This window comes from Apteryx mantelli, chromosome 2 (genome assembly GCF_036417845.1).
Source record: "Apteryx mantelli isolate bAptMan1 chromosome 2, bAptMan1.hap1, whole genome shotgun sequence".
Classification (NCBI taxonomy): Eukaryota; Metazoa; Chordata; class Aves; order Apterygiformes; family Apterygidae; genus Apteryx; species Apteryx mantelli.
Window position 1 is genome coordinate 114,196,968 of NC_089979.1, and position 12,256 is coordinate 114,209,223.

Sequence of the window (12,256 nt, forward strand, 5' to 3'; positions counted from 1 at the left end):
CTCTGGACAGGATCTGCGAGTTGGTTAGTGTGCACACAACAACAGCAGAGCACAGTCTGGCTCTCACTGGGGCCTTGGGTTGGGTACAGAAATACAAATTTAAAATAACACCATTACTAGTGTTGTTCAGTCCCCCACCTGGGAACCCCTTAAGTTTCCTCAAGTATGTATCTGCAGCCTAAAGGTTCTTTCAAGATCCTTTTTTGAGCACATGAAGAACTGTATGTGAATATATGAGTGCTACCACTTCCTAGCAAACACCTTGTGAAGCAGGTAACACTTCTACAGGAAAGGCATGGAGAGAGGTAAGAGCAGCCAGCTGGGAGCAGGTTTTTATATGTTCTTTACACACGTACAAAAGGCAAAATACCAAAATTTTGCTTCTTCACGTTTTTACACTTACTACACTACACTGTATCCCTTCTCTCAGCTGTGAGTCCCTGTAATGAGTATTCTCTCTCAACTTCCATCTTTCATTTTAAGAGAGGTTTATAGCTGCTACATAAAATTATATAGTCTTCTCTGGAAGCTTACTGTACCTGGAATTGATTTAGCATCATTTGGTAAGTAATACATTGTGCTTGGAAAAGACAAACATTAAAAGCTTAAAATACTTCTTCTCTTCTCCTATTTTTAAGGAACAGGTCTAGTGTGAGGTCTAAGAGCAACCAAAAATAGAAGATTTGCATACTAGAACTGGTTCTGTCTAGATGGTGTTGTGAGACCATGAGCTGATATAATCTTTAAATATGCCAGATAATTCAAATATTTTTAGAAGCCAAACACATGTCCTGAGCATGTCAAAGGCATGTTTGTTTTTTTTCTCTAAGGCAAGTACTACAGTCTATTGTACATACTACAATGAATTAAAATCTACATATGCTATGTTAAGAACAGGCAACCACAAAAAATGATTAAGACCTGAAATAGGATGGCTTTCAAAGAATGAAATGGCTTGGGGAAAAAAAAAAAAAGATTAAGTCAGGTTGTGGAAAGGAGAATTCTCATTTACACAGGATCCTGAGATTTATACAGGCCATCTTACCTGTGATTTCCACTTTCAGGGGCATTACGTCATGCCATATGCTAACATATATTTTATACTTGCTTGAAGCTGAAGAGGATAGCTCTGAAGCACTTTTTCTTTCTTTTTTTTTTTCTTTTTTTTTGGAAGAAGGCAAAAATACACTGTTTGCTGCCTTCTACTGGAAACTTTAGGTCTTCCATATTTAATTTTTTTTGTCCCATGAAAGCTAGAAATTTATGACTACAGTATTTTGTGTGTGTTTGTAAGATACAAGTTTCTCATTTCATCTTCTATTGTCAAAGACTGTGCAACAGAAAGAATCCATACTAAGGATAACAATCTCACATGGGTTCTTTATTTCTCACGTTTCCATTACAAGCTGAGCTTTTTCCTTTTACTTCATGGGACAGATGTTTTGCAAGACACATATTATCTGAATACTGCTTTTCTTACCCTTAAGAACTTTTTTAAAACATAATACAGGAATTTGGGTTCAGGAGGCTGTGAAGGACAATCACAAAGCCTCGCAATTTATTCTTGAAGTCTTTTCAAGTGAGTGTTTTATTCTGCATAAATAGGCAGTATAACCATTATTGGTAATAATGGCACACTAAGGGAACTTATGTGATGTAAAGAAGAAAGAAGAAGCCCTCATGATTATGAGGCCATCTTTTTATCAAGCTGTTTTTACAAGAAAAGTGGTTATGTTCAAACACTTTTCCTAAATTGCTATAAAACAGGCTGCTCAATTAGTTAGCTGAGCTAAAATCATAGCCACCACACAGCTGAACTATTTACTTATTACTGTGTTTTCTGGTGTAAATACTCAGGTGCTATTTTCAAAATTTTTTTCTTCCAATTAATTATTTCCAAAGGAAGAGGAAAGTTTTGTTTTTCTGCCACTTCAACCATCAGAAAGAACACAGAATATCTCCCTAGGATTATATATGTATACCCAGGGAAGCTATTATTGAAATTATTAGAACAATACGGCATCAGATTATGTATCACTATGGATATTGCTTCAAGCAACAACATATATAAATGAACTATGTAGTCAAAACATATGTACTCCACTTTGCACTGTTACAGCTGCCGCTCTCTATGGCCATAGATTGTGCAGCAAATGTTTGGAGAACTAATCTGCATGTTTGTTTGGGGCTAGATATAAGGCACCAAGCAACCAGGAGTCTGTGACTGCCTGGGAACCTCTCACATTTCTTTACCCCGAGCCGATCCCTTTTACATGAAACAGGGAAGCTCCTATTGACTTCTGTGGTGTGGTGTAAAGCCATACCACTATGACTACTACCTTACTCACCTAGTAATCACCAGGACTCCCTGAGGAGAATCAGTTTGTCAGAACCTAGCCCTTCATTTGGAAGGCAAATGGAAAAACATCCTATGAAACATGAGACCAAAAGTGATAAGAACGAGTTTCTTGTTCACCAGTTATAAAAACTGCAGTGAACTCTATTGATTTGCCATGATCTGAACCTATTGACCTGCACATTGCCTTGACCCAAAAGAGAAGAGGACAATGAAAAAAAAAAGTGCTAATAACAAAAGAACAAACAAAACTGAAAGAGAAGAGGGAAATCACACTGTTTTGAATATTATTAATCACATAAAAGCTGCTTAAGCACATAAGGCAACTAGATCTCTCTCCACCCCCATGATGAAAATTTTCTAGAGGTGTTAACAAGTGACTTTTTTTTTTAAACTGTACACTTCTGAAATATATGTGGAGGTAAAGATGGACTGGAGTGTGCTGATGTGCAATATGAGAATGAATAAAAGCAGCGTGCTAACTCCTGTGATACAAAGGAAAATGGAATAGCCCTCATTATTTCAAGGCCACAGGCTGGCCACCTCCACCACAGAGCCTTGCATCTGAAGTAGTTAGCAATTAACAGGGCATTTTATTTCCATCCATTTCTTTCCTACTGTTATTATTACTGTTTTTCCCCAACTGATTTAAATTTCTGTTTAGAGCAGACATTCTCTTCCGTAATAAGAACACACATACAAGGAGGAGAAAAGTATATAATATGACTCACAACCATTGCCACTTTCAAATATTTATTCTTCCCTCAGGCATTGATTATATCACCTTACAGAACACTGTGCCACCTTCTGTAAAGTTATTTAAAATAGTCCTGTATCCTATTCCTTTACTTCTCCTTTGGATGCTTATTATCAGGAGGATGTCTTCAGTCTGCTAGAATTAGAACATTTCATCTCACTTTTTTTTTGATTCTATACACCTTTTTCTCTACATGTTTTTCCACAAAAATTATTTATGGTGTTGCATGAGGAAAAATCATCATAATAAAAGAGATAATATTCTGCCTTCACCCATGAGCAACTCCTCTAGAGATTTGTGTAGGGACAACCTTCTAACCCTGTACAAAGTTCTGCTTTAACAGATGTAACGGATACTGGCTCCCCATAGAGAAAAATCACATTACTTAATCCACATCAACAACCAAAAAAATGATTTAGGCTGACATTACACCACTCTTGCTGCTATGTCAATCAAAAAAAAACAAACCAAAAAACAACAAAAACAACCTTCCCCCAAATTGCTGACTATTAAAACTTATCTTGCTTCATGAATTTTGCTCTGTCTTCTGCCATCTTCTAGAAGAAGGACAGGGGAAAAAAGGACAGATTACAAAGTCCTCATATTATTTCTATCACCTACAAACAAAACTTAAATACATGCCTGCATTTGTCACCTGCAATTTCTGTTCCTCCTTGCTCTGGAAGTGTAGAGAACAATTTCACCAATGGATAAGTTTGGCTTCTGTCCTAGGATGAGACTAGATGCCTCACAAAAGAAAGGCAACCTAATACAAAATGCCATCTCAGTACCATCACTTCTCGAAGACCCACAGCTGTGCTCTGGGGGAGAACAACAAGGCACCTCCTAAACAATGGCATTTTAAGAGCAACCTGTGCTCTCCACAGCTCCCAGTGATATCTATAGCATTGCTTCCCACATTTGTTTATTTAAAGTCCACTGATCATTGGAAAAAGACACAGGAAATGCAACTGAAGAGAAGAAAAGTCCAACCAAGACTAAAGAAGCCAGAGATACAAATAGATGTGGGCCTGTGCTTCCTGCGCTGCCGACCACTTGGCAATACTTTTCAGTAAAGAAGCCTGGGAAGACAAAATAGCAATAGAGCTACTGAAATCATCATGGAGCTGGTCAGAGACATAAGGTCCACTAATAAGACTCCTTAAACATCTAGACATCGAGATCCCTTCAAGAAGAGCAGAAAGGAGCAGAGAGAAGGCTCCACTCAGTCAAAACCATGGCCTCACAACATGTAGTTGTTTCCCTTTGCCCTGAGATTTCTTGATTCCAAGGGATGACTTCTAAAAAAGGACTTTGCACCTCTGAGCATTACCTGCACTCAAATAAACAAGCAAGACAAGGGAAAGAACACTAATTTTGTAAAAGGGAAAGAAAAAAGAGACACAGGGAAAAACATAGGAAACAGATGGGAGAGAAAAAGGGCAAGTAATATGGAATAAGATGAAAAACAGACTAAAATAACCTCATTTGGATGACTTGGCCCTCTAATGGAATAATCTCCTCTTCCTATTCTGAGCAGTCAGTCATTGATTCCATGGTGGCTTTGAATGAACATGGCAGGAAGACCTACTACAGCAGATGAATTATACAGAAGACCATCCCACGGCTGAATTTAGGTTGAGAGATTAGACTGCAGCTCTCCTCTCTAGGAATAGAGAACATAAAACTGAGGTAGCAAAACAGCTGGAAGAGACTGATGAAAAATTCCTAGTCAGTCAGTGGCAAACTCTGCATCTCCTTCTCCTCTTCCCTGAATGTGAGACTTATCTCCTTATGTGACTATACAGAACACGCAAATGCGCTTAAGCTTCGAAGGGGCTAACCTCTTTCTGGGAAGGAGAGTTTTAAGAACTGGCAATATATATAAATCACAGCAACTAATTCCTTAATTGTCAGTTGCTTTATAATCTTTAACAAATAGTTTTAAAGTGAAGCGAGATCGCAGGACAGGGCTCACAAGAGGATTCCAGCTTTTCAAAGTACTCACACAAAGACTCAGTACTGAACTAACTGCTTTTCTGATCCTAAAGGGTACACGCCTGCTTCAGTCAAAAGAATTTGTATCAAAGGGGAAGGACTGTCTTGTCAAAAGACTGCCAGGGTCTCAAGAGACCTAGGTTTACTTCCCAACTCTGTCAAGAGTCAGTCATCTTAGATGACTCTACCAAAATCATTTGATTTTCTTGCAACTCCACCACTCCTGTAAAAATCAAGGATAACAGCAATTCTTCCTTACCTTTCAGGGACTGCTGCAAAATCACACTCCCCGAAAAACTATGAACAGCAGTAACCATGCAGGGTATTTTGGCTGCAAGGGCAACAGATAGACTCTAGGTGGCCCAAGTTCAGGAGCTGCAGAGCTCAGACAGCAGTTGTGGACCCTGCCGCGACACAGCTCCCGGTCCTGTGCAGGGCCAAAGCTACCCATGGGAAGAGGGATGCTGCCAGCCCTTCCCTCCTCATCCTCAGCGAGGCACTGATGGTAGCTCCTAGGCCTGTGCTGGCCCATACATACATAAGGTTTATCTGCAAGGGCAGCATTTAATGCAGGACTGGCCACTCAAAGCTTTTATGAGGAAAAAGGTGATGGGACAAATAAATATCCCCAGCTGACCAGCTGCTCCGTGGCAAGGCACAGTACAGTTCAGTTCCAACTGCCCTAGCAAGTGCACATACATAAGCATATTTCTATCCCTTCATATAAAAACTGATGTGCCTATTCTCATACACGCAAACAGAAAACAGGACCTCTCTTTCAAACATCAAAAAACTCCTAGGGATAACCTTTCACAAATAAATAACCTGCTCTCCTCTGAAAGGGATTTTGGAAAGAACAGTGATTACAATGGGCTTAATCATGATTAAATACTGATCTGGCTCAATCTACTCAAAAGCAGACAAAAGATAAATAAAAACCCCTAGCAGATGCATTTCATACTGGAAATTCTGGAACCTCAATTGACGTCACACTTTTTATGTTCAGATAATATCTGAAGGAAATAGTGCACTGGATGAAGAAAACAAAAGCAAATTTCTAGTTGAAATTCTCTGTGTGCTGTGCAGAAAGGAGAACACGATGGCAGTGTGCAGCTCAGCATTTTATAAATCTGTTTTTGAAAGTAGCTGAAATTCCACTATTGCAGTGATGCAACTAGAAGGAAACCAACACCCCCTTTTGTCCTGATCTCTTGGCTCTCTCCCTGTAAAAGTAGAAAGTGCTACTTACTTCATTCAACACTCAAAGGCATTCGCCTTCAAACAAAACCTAGTAAATTTTCTTTTACTATATTATGCCACCTCCTCAGTGTCACCCCAATTACGGTTCATTAATTCCTTAAGCATGATATGAAAATTCTGCAGCACAGGAATGGGTGGCAGCTAGTGAACATATCCCAAACATCTAGTCTTTCCTATGGGCAAGCAAGTATACAAAACAGATGCCACATCACATGAGACAATTCCAGGTCACAACAGGCAAGCACAGGTGTAAGAAGAAACCATTAGTATCTAATCTCACCACTGAGGAAGGTGGCAAAAAAACAAACAAAAAAAACAAACAAAAGAAACCCAAGGATAGATTCTAGGAATTGCTTGCTTTGGGTGCTAGTTGTTAAGCTTTCCAAATTATTCAATAGGGCAAAGATGTTCTCTTTCACGAAAGAGAAATAACACTTCATATGAGGGAAAAAAATGAAGTTATCTGAAGGGGAAAGCTGATCAGCCTTTTCTCATATCATCCCAGCTTCTCATGTGCACACCAGCAGAAATGCCCACAGAACAAGCATGCAGTCTTTGGCCAGCAGATGGAGGACACCTCATCCTGCAGGAAGCCAGCTAGAAGCTCTCTAGCTGCAGCAGCCTGGTGTCAAACTCATGTGTCTTGTACTTCAGAGCTACAGCACCCCAATTTTCAACCACCAGGTGAAAGATTTTCAATGCCTTTTGATTTGTGAACTTCAAAACTTTTCAAGTGAAGGTGAAAATTCCCATACAGAGAATGTAAGCCTACTGATAATTAATTTGCTCTTACTTTCTTTTCACTGACCTCTTGGATGTAGTGCACAGTGTATAAATATAGAACCACTGGCACAGACATGCTTTGATAGTGAAACCTATATTACTTATCCTGATGTTCAAGCTGCATGCAGATTATCAACTTCAAGAACATCATTCCTGAACAAAAGTCAGTTCTCACTCCAACTCCTGTCATGCTTCAGCCCACCCAGCAAATCTCTAATGCCAGTCTAGATAAATCACTTCTAACTTCAAGCAGAGCAATCATCACTTTGTAGATAATTTTCACACTTTCAAAGACTGCTGAGCAGACAGAATTACATGATTTGGATTTCACAGATGAGAAACTAGCATTGTTGTATCTGAAGAGTAAATTACACACTCCATCATCATCCAGAGGAACAGCAGACACATTTGCTTATTAATAAACAAATGGGAAAATAATAGCTTACTGTTGCTTGTTCCAGAGCAGGTTTACTTTATAAGAGTTGTCAGTGGTTTACTGACACTGACTTTCAGTGGTATAATTGTTGTATAGATTACTTAACTTTCCTCAATAACCTAACACTCAAGGAGAAATGAACTCAAAGATCAGTGTTAACACCTCAAAGGGTATGGTGGGAAACATTTGACACAATGCAAAGAATATTATTTGTTCCATAATTTTGTGATTTTACCAAAATTAAAAGTTCCACAGTGATACAGCTAGAGTCAAATGAGCTACTTAAGGATTACTAAAACAGAAAATAATCACTAATGTCACAGATAACATTGACGTCCCAATTTAATTTCATGGAAAGACTGATCCAAGGCTGCCTACAGCCAATGGCAATGTTTCCACTAGCTTCAGTTTGGTACCTGACCATATATATGCCCTAAATTGTGATTTTACAGGAGCGGAGGCTTCTGCCCACCTTTTAAAATCACATGCAGGCCGTATACTAGGTCTGCTGGGTTTTTTTGCATCCTAAACAAAAACATGAAATAGGCCTCCCCTGCACTGAGCACAGAAAGCATGCAGAAGAACGGAGAACTGGGACATGACTGTAGAGACAGCAAGCACCACAACTTCATTTTAAACATGCATGTCAGAGGCACGACCAACAGAAGCTGAAGTATCTCCACTGAAATTAAACAAAGCTGAACTAATTTAAGCCAGCTGAGAACATATCCCCAAATTTTTGTCAGTGTTACCTTTGTTGTTGACTAAATAGTTTATTCTTTTCTTGAGGGGAACATGCTCAGTTTGTAACAAAAAAAATGACAAAAGTATTCCAAAGATGGCTCTTCCTAAACATCCTGCTGGCATCAAAGCACCAAATGATAAATCATTTTTGCATACTTGTTGCATTTGGAAAAGCACTCTGGATTTAAACACAAAACCAGAAACCAATGTGAAACATCAGCTAGCTAGGCAGTTCAATCTGCTAATTATCTAAACAGATTTATTTTTAAACTATAAAAAAAGCATGTTCCTCAGGGGAATTATTTTTTCCCCTTTCCCAAATAAATGTGATTAACACTTGCAAAGTACACTAGACTTCCTCCTCTGCAATTAAGGACTTGATAAAATTAGATTGAGTAAAGCACTCAAAAAAACCTTGAGAGAAAGCTGGCCCTGGCGGTCTCTCCCTGAGCTGTGCTTCTGGAGGAGGAAATTGCGCTTTCTACAGGATGCATCGCCAGCAAACCTGTATTCCCCGAGATACTTCTTTCTAAAGTTTCCAGGTGGTCTTGAACCCTTGTGGGAACGAGGCTACCACAAACTCAGGCCATCGCTTGGCATCTCGCCGCCGCCTGTGTTTGTTACTGTCCCTGGCAGAAGCGAGCAGCCCTGGTGATACAGAGGACTGGCAGTACCGCAGCGCCACTCGCATGCCAGCAACACCCTCCCCGACAGCCAGGCTGAGCCGAATAAGGAGGCAGGGGGAAGCAGACAGATAGATTTGAAGGTTGAGGGTAAAACAAAATGCATGTGAGCACATGCTTAATTTGAAGAGATCAACAAGAACTCTCTTCTGCTTCAAATGGAGTACCTGCTGGAATGTTGTGATGGATTAAGGTCAAAATACACACAAATAAGCCCATCTTTAACTCTGAATTTTCTCCAGGTAAAGACAACTCTTGTACTTCTTATGTGACCTAGTCCTGCTCCACTGAGCTCAATGATTATTTTCCTGCTCATCTTAATGGGAGCAAGTGGGGTGCTGGGGGCCAGTTCCACAACCATCATCCTCATTCAGTAGTGTTTACAAGTGCCAAAGGCACCCCAGAGGTAAACAACATAACTGATGATCAGCACCAAAGGGTCAGACAACCTCGTCCAGAGCCAGGGTCTATAATTAAACCCAGTCAGTCATGCCTTCTGTCTCAGTTACCCCAGAAATGCAGCCAACTGTGGCAGAATTTTGGCTTACGGGGCCATTTGGTCAAATTTTCCCCAACAAGCATTAGGATTAGAAAATTAAACATTCTTGTATAGCACAAGCCTTCTTGTTGTTTGATCAATTTATTTTCAATGGTCAAGGTGGGAAAAAAATAAAAAGATACTAAACTACAATAGATAATAAAGATGGAATTAAAAAAAAATTGCTGGAAGTAATCAGTAAATAACTGAAGCATAGCTTTTGAACTTGCTAGCAGCACCCCTCTTGGCGCAAAGCCTTCTGCGACATCCCGCAGGCAGATATCATCTTCCCACAAGCCCAACAGCGGCAACTCCCAGCCTGTCTGCAAGCTGCAGAAGGCTCTGACATTGCTGCTGCTTCACATGCTCACTTCCAAGTCCATAACAAAATTTCCAAAAGGTAACAGTAAATTGTGCTTTGCAGTGCCAGATCATTTTTCTTTACTGTCTCAAAGCCCTGATTCTGAAAAGACTTACTACACATATGCTTAACTTCAATGTGATTTGATTTAATGGAGCCAGTCTGCAGCATGAACACTGATTTGTGCCCATAAGTCTTTTCAAGGGGACTGACATTGCTGTTCACCAAAGTAATTTTATTCATTCTGAGTTTTTATGTAAGTATCAGAAACATATAACACTTTCAAAGCTCAGCACTGAATTTTAGAAATGAAAAGGCTTTGGAAGTTCAAAAAATATCATATATTACTTCAGGCAAGGAAATATGACAGACTAGAAAGTGTATTATAGGAAGACATCTTTAGGTCATTATGTCCATAGCTAGCTGAAAGGAAACCTTCCCTTCAAAAATATAAAATCCATGTTGCAATGAATACTAAAATCTTATTGTTTAACAATATTCTGTATTCCTACAGTATAAAGCAGATAAATAATGCTTTACGAAGACAAAACTCAGCACGTTCTCAAAACCTGATTCTGCAAGCAGACACGACAATAAATCTTTTTCAGCCTACTGTTTTTCCCCCTCTGTATTTGAAAAATAAAGGCAGCAAATTTCTTTGAACTTATATAATCCAGTGCTGTTATTTTCCAGAGGGCTAAACTGGCCTTTTACATTCTTTAAGCTTGGCATTGTATGAAAGCAGATATCAAATATTCAGACGGCTCAATTTAGAAAGATCATTTTTCTGATGCTGAGCCTTTCTGAAGAGCTTCCTGCAAAGCTACAAACAATGGTTTGAATGGCAATTCCCACCAGGCAATTCCCTGTTTCTTGCCAAGCCTTGTTTTAGGAGGCCTTGGGCCAAGGGGAGGCACAGGCCTGACAAAAAGGTGAGAAATTTGCAGTGCCTGTGAGATGCCACAGAAGCTGAGATTCTATCAAAGGCACTACTACAAACAACTACAAATTGTTCATATGAATCCATTTGGCAAAATGAATGGTTGAGAACCTAATCTTCTTTGCATACAAAAATTAAAGTATCACCTTCCTCGTCCTCTGTCGCTGCCTTTTAACAAAATCCACCCCTTATGTCCAGAATCAGAGTTCACCGAAGGCCCCTCACCCCTTTGAATGAGCTGGTCTTACCCAAGACCTCAGTGAAATGCATCCCTACTTGGTGACACAGCACAAGGCTGAAGCATCCATTGGGGCTGGATTTCATTTCACCGAGGAAAATGCTTGCATTTCCACACTGCGAGGCAAACTCACCCTGTTTGCTCCACCTCTTCCAGTATTTCTAGAGTACTCAGCAAATGCAGCAAAGGAAGGGCTGCCTTTAACTAGAATATTGCAGTAGCTTCTCCTTGTGAGCAATAGGATATGCTCTAAGTAGAAGGGCTTTTCCTCCCTTTCTCACCAAGTCTCATCAGGTCACTGTCAGGTACAGAGGGGCTGTTTGGGTCAGTACCAGCTCAATGTCTGCCACAAAACCCACAGAGACAGAAGTCTTCCCATTAGGGCTATGAACTCAATTGTTTTCTTTGAAACCTACCAAGCCTTCTATATTCCCATGCTGCTTCTCAGTTGGCTCTTGGACCCTCTAGACAAAGCAGCTTGTGCAGAACATGAAGGGAATCCACTATTTCCAGTGTGGGCATTGGGAGCCCAGCCCTACCTTCCAGGACAGAAAAATCATAAAATGATAAAAATATGATATTTGTTTCTTCATACAATGGGAAATGATCTATAGGGTACTGCTGTGTTTGAAACACCCTTGGCTGAGGAGGAACATTGGGTTTTGTAATTTAAAAACAAAAGGCATGTAGTTGCTGCAACAGCCTTAATTAGAAACAGCCTAGCCTCCTGCTGCTTCACCCAGGGCCTTGTCTCCAGCCTTTTGCTGCTACTAGCACAGCTCCACAGATGGGATCTCAGGCTGCTGAGATGCTGTCGTCTTGGTTAAGCTGACTGGTCTCAGGCACTGGACCAGATGTGCTCCCTGAGCAGGGCTCTCACATCTACATGGATGCAGGAGGCCGAGGGCTCAATACGGCTCCTTGCCTGTGCCCCACGCACAGCTGAGCACAGGCTGTCTGCAATCCCAGCTGTCCCATGGACAGTCACTGGCCATCCCTGCTGGAGCAGGCACTTTGCCTTCCAAGGCACTTTCTGCTATTCTCCTGAGCTGAACATTTAAAGGGGCACTTCAAACACTCTTTCCTCTTCAGACATTCATCTTCGTCATTTCAAATCATCTGCTTCTCCTAACTGCTAGCAATGAGCTGATTTGGGGAAAGC

General features: G+C 40.4%; 1 protein-coding gene across 2 annotated transcripts in view; it reads right to left on the reverse strand.

Moving 5' to 3' along the window:
- Positions 1-12,256, reverse strand: part of EEPD1 (endonuclease/exonuclease/phosphatase family domain containing 1) — a 72,736-nt gene that overhangs the window by 21,018 nt on the left and 39,462 nt on the right. The window lies entirely within an intron of this gene.